Consider the following 5,473-nt stretch of genomic DNA (forward strand, 5'->3'; position numbering starts at 1 on the left):
TATAAGATTATAATTAAGGGGATCTCAGAGATACCTCTATGCTAGATATAGCAGCCAAAACTTGACTCTAAAACCACATTAAATGTTCATTTAATGTAGTTTTAGAGTCAAGTTTTGGCTGCTATATCTAGCATGGAGGTATGTCTTTGATACCCTTAATTATAATTTTAATAATAATTATTACCTTTGAGGTTTTTATTCCCATGCTGGCCACCTGATAAGATCCGTATTTTAACTAACGATCTTATCCTTATTTATATAAATATATATGTGTGTGTGTGTGTGTGTGTCTTTGTGTCCGTGTTTGTCCCCTACCACTGCTTGACAACCAGTGTTAGTGTGGTTATGTCCCCATTACTTAGTAGTTTGGCAAAAGAGATTTATAGAATAAGTACTAGGCTTTAAAAAATAAGTCCTGGGGCTGATTTGTTCAACTAAAACTCTTAAAGGTGGTGATCCAGTGTGGCCACAGTCAAATGACTGAAACAAGTAAAAGATAAAACATAATAGTTAAAAAGTCTACAAATTTTCAGAGAGGGAACAGTCAATTATATCAACATGGGTAAATCACTGGTACTTATGTTAATGTTTCCTGGAGGGGTGAAAGACAAAATCAACTTGAACAGGATTTCAGTTCAAAATATAAAAGATCATGACTAATTACCACAAGATATTTTGTCTGCAGCACTATAGGTGGTAACCCTAAGACACTGTTTCTCAACCATTGTTTTTTTCTGTATGGACCCCTTTTTCCTTTTACTTGTATAAGTCATTAAACTCCAGCCATGATGGGGCACTGCCTTGAAGAATATTTAGTCAAATGTACCAACCCAGCACTTATTACTTTTAAAGCCTGGTATTTATTCTATCAGTCTCTTTTACCAAACTGCTAAGTTATGGGGCTGTAAGCGCACCAGCACCAATTGTCCAGTGGTGGGGAAGAGATAAACACAGACACAAAAACACAAAGATACACATACATATGTATAGTCGTCGCCAGTACCGCCTGATTGGTCCTCGTGCCAGTGGCACATAAAACACCCACTACACTCTCGGAGTGGTGGTGTTAGGAAGGGCATCCAGCTGTAGAAACTCTGCCAAATCAGATTGGAGCCTGGTGGCGCCTCCTGGTCCACCAGTCCTCAGTCAAATCGTCCAACCCATGCTAGCATGGAAAGCGGACGTTAAACGACGACGAAGATGATGATGATATATATATATATATGAGAGGCTTCTTTCAGTTTCTGTCTACCAAATTCACTCACAAGGTTTTAGTTGGCCTGAGGCTATAGCAGAAGACAATTGCCCAAGGTACCATACAGCAGGACTGAACCTTGAACTATGGGGTTGGGAAGCAAACTTCTTGATTACTATTTTATTCTTGTGAAGCCTGGTAGCTTTTCGATGTCTGAAAACAAGTTTTATTGATATTTCTTTTAAAATTCCTATTTTTACGCATTCATTTGCAATAGTCGTCTGAGAGAATATGTTTCAGTGGCTGGAAATATGTTAAATATGTAAAACTTAGAGAAAGGAACTTAGCTGTTTCTTACAATAAATATATCTAAAGCAAACCCTTAAAATACTACTGTGGATCCTCAGTTTACTATTTTACTTGCTACCAAAAATCTTATGTGGACCCCAGGGGTCATATAGATCCTGATTGAGAACCACTACTCTAAGATGTTGCCTGGTTTATCACCACCACCTTGTCCTTGTATGTGCTGTGTTAGACTTTTGTACAAAGCCTGTGATCTCATCTCCACCCACATTCAGGCTGGACATCAACTGCATCAATCTCACCAACTTAAAATAAATCTCACTAGCCTGACTAACTTAGAAAAAGCAAAACAACCCTACATCCTCTGTCTTTGAGGTAGTTATAATAATAATGAGGCCAGGATCAAGCACTACCTTAGTATACTTATATTCCAAGGAACCTTATTGAGACTGGACTCATTGAATCTTTTACATGTTTCAGTCATTAGACTGTGGCCATGCTGGGGTACCGCCTTCAAGCATTCGACTCCAGTATAATTTTTTTTTTAAAGCTTGTTACTTATTTTATCACTCTCTTTTACTGAACTGCTAAGTTATAGAGACATAAACACACCAGCACTGGTTGTCAAGCAGTGGTGAGAGACAGACACATGCACACACACACACACACACACACACACACACACATGCACACACACACATGCACACACAAACACGCACACACACACACACACATACAATGGGCTTCTTTCAGTTTCCATGTACCAAATCCACTCACAAAACTTTGGTTGGCAGTTGGCCTTGGAGCTCTAGTAGAAGACACTTGCCCAAAGTGCCATGCAGTGGAACTGAACCCGGAACCATGTGGTTGGGAAGCAAGCTTCTTACCACAGAGCTGCACCAGTTAACATTGTCCAGTTCACACCTTACCTGTAAAGCATAGATTCAGGTCAGATTGTTTAACTTGACTAAAGCTCTGAATAGATTCCATATTGAACTCCTAACCCCAACAAAATACAAAATCCAAATTGAAATTGCTACTCATCATCATCAATCGTTTTTCACTCCACTTTTCTTTGCTAGTATGGGTTGGATGCATTGTCAGTTATCTCAGAAACTACATTATTCAGTACATTCCTTCATTATCTGTACGGTGTAATATGAGAGAGAGCTGGCTGCTATTTCTAGCTGATGAAGCAACTATATTCCTGCCAAATGATGTCAGGCCACCCCACTTCTTTCCTGAAAGCCTCAGGCTGAACATCAACAGCCACATCCAGGTTCTGGATGAGGTGGTGAAGCCTTGGATCAACCAGGTAGCTGCAGGGAGGTCGTATGTGTGGCAGTGAGACTCTGTGCCCTGCCACACCAGCCAGAAGACCCAGGCCTGGCTGACAGAGAATTTTGTTGATCACACAGTACCTGACATTTAGCCTCCCAACCCACTTGACTGCAACTACCTTGACTTCTTTGTGTGGGGCATGGTGGAACAAGATACCAACAAATCCAGCTGCAACACAAAGGACAAGCTGAGAGCTAGGATCATCAGGGCCTTCAGGGGCCTAAAATGGGAGATAGTGGACAAAGGCCCGTGGACAAAGGCCCGTGGCCAGTTCTGAGGTTTCTTAGAGGTGGGCATTGAGGTCAAAGATGGATTTGATGAGTGAGATTGAGAGAACATGTCATGAAGACAAACTGACCCAAATTTGAGGGTGTGGACAGTATTCATTCGCATAAAAACTAAGTCAAAACAGACTATGGGACCTAGTGTGGTCCCTGGGCTTACCAGTTCCTGTCAAGCCATCCAACCCATGCCAGCATGGAAAACAGACATTAAGTGATGTTGATGATGTTTTCAAATTTTAGCTCCATAGTATATAAAAAAATCTAGTGTTGTCATTTTAACTGTTTTATCTAGCCCATTTCACCTACATTTAGGTACTACGTTAGATTTATATTCATAAAGATTAGATATTTTTTGCGAAAATTTATTAAAAATTGACATATTTATTACAAAGATATAGTTACTCATGCACTATTTAGCCACCAAAAGACAGTATTATTATCACTGAAATTACACACATAACAAAAAATGCTGTATTATGGGAGGAAGTGCATCACCCAATTAACGAATTCTTACTTGTTGTAGAATAAACAAAAACAAAATTAGTCCAGCAAATTAACTGTTTGAGAAAACAGGTTTCTGTTCTTGGATTGCTGAACCTGATTACCTCTGTTTTGTCCCCTTATAAGGCCCCAACAATAGTCTACCATCATATTTATATTCCATCAACCCTGGTATCTTTTTACCATAGATTAACTGTCCTGTTACCTCTTGACTAATAACCCTCAATTAGCAAAGAAATAGTCTAAATGCTCTTTCATATTCATATTACATTCTGGTTTGTGGAAGAGAAAGAGTAACTTATTCACCAGGTCTCAATACTCTCAAATTTGCCATTGTTCAAAAAGATTTCCACAACTTCAATGAATGCTACCCAGGCACTTTTCACTAGTAAACCATTAGCATAGCTGAAGGGTAGGGAAGGGGTGGTCTACCCTAGGCAATTCTTTTTGTGGAGTTGGCACTTTGGGGTATGTTGTATAGGCTTGGGGGCTCAAGGGTGAGGGATGTGGTGAACTCAAAGGCTGTCCTGACAGCACACACTGCAGTTAAGCCACTGAAGTAAATTCATAACTATGTTATCCTTTATTTAGTTTCTTATCTTAGATCCATCAAAGATAGCTACCTACGAGCAAGAAATTCCCCCCCCCCCTAATATTCAAGTCACCTTCTTTAACCAAAGCTTTAATAAATTGCTTTCATCAAGTCTAATTTCATATGAAATGCTAGGAACGAAGTGTTTTCTGGTTTTATTAGGGGTATCTTTTATCTTTTTCTTGCTTGAAACATTATCAGATTTTCCTGTGATGTAATCAGCCTGGTGCGCTTTTGATCAGGTGTCAGAAGATGTGGCACCCACCAAGTTGAAACCTTCATCATTTAAAGTTCTTTGTGCAGACTATTCTCAACTCTCTCACAGAATACACTAATAGCATTGGCTATTTGATTTATAATCAATCACCTGTCATCCATCACCATATGGTGAACACGATCAATGTTTTCCTTGGTGGTGGCAGTTGCAGAATGTCCAGACTTTAGGTCATCTTCAAGATTCTCCCTTCCCCTCCTAAATTCAGCAACCCGCTTTTGCATTGTTGATAAAGCTGGAGCATCACCCTCTGATGTAGCAACTATGTCATTGGGAACTAAACCCATTTTTCTGCAGTTACTTAAGTAACCACTGATGCCAAATTTTGTCCATTTTCAAGAGAAGTCACGACTAGTTACTTTTTAAGTGTTCTTTGAACAATCAGATGTGAGTTTACATGGAAAGAAACAATGCAATTATTAATAAGAAGAGTTGAAATTAATTGAAATTAATGCAAGCAAGATTTCACTAATGTAGCATCACTCCTTTTTAGTCAACTTATGAACTTTTCAGTGCACCTTTGTATGTGTGTATGATTGTGTCTCTTTCTCCAGATATTGTGTCTTTGTTATAAATTAATATTATTCATTTCAATTATTGTGTGAAAGCATGTCTGGCTATAGGGAAATATTACCTTGCTTGGAAACAAGTAAAGGTTGGTGACTGGAAGGGCATCCAGCCATAGAAAACTTGTCTCTGTAAATTCTGTTTGACCCATGCAAGCAGGAAAATGTGGACATTGAAATGTTATTGTTGTTGATGATGATGATGATGTATGACATATCAGATAGCAATGTGAATTTCATTCAGACAGACTGTACAGATATGACTAGAATGTGATTATATATTTATATATTTTACACCACAAATTCTGGACAATAGTATGATTGGTTACAGAATTCCAGCAGGTTAATTATTGGTTCAGTGCATTTCTAAAAGTAAGAGGGTCAAGAGAGTGTCACCACTTTCATTTTTTTTTT

At 38.8% G+C, this 5,473-nt stretch overlaps 1 protein-coding gene across 2 annotated transcripts in view; it reads left to right on the forward strand.

The window, feature by feature from the left end:
• The window catches only part of LOC106873101 (protein shank), a 152,164-nt gene that overhangs the window by 108,635 nt on the left and 38,056 nt on the right, over window positions 1–5,473 (forward strand). The gene's annotated exons all lie outside the window — the stretch shown is intronic.

This window comes from Octopus bimaculoides, chromosome 19 (genome assembly GCF_001194135.2).
Source record: "Octopus bimaculoides isolate UCB-OBI-ISO-001 chromosome 19, ASM119413v2, whole genome shotgun sequence".
Lineage (NCBI taxonomy): Eukaryota > Metazoa > Mollusca > Cephalopoda > Octopoda > Octopodidae > Octopus > Octopus bimaculoides.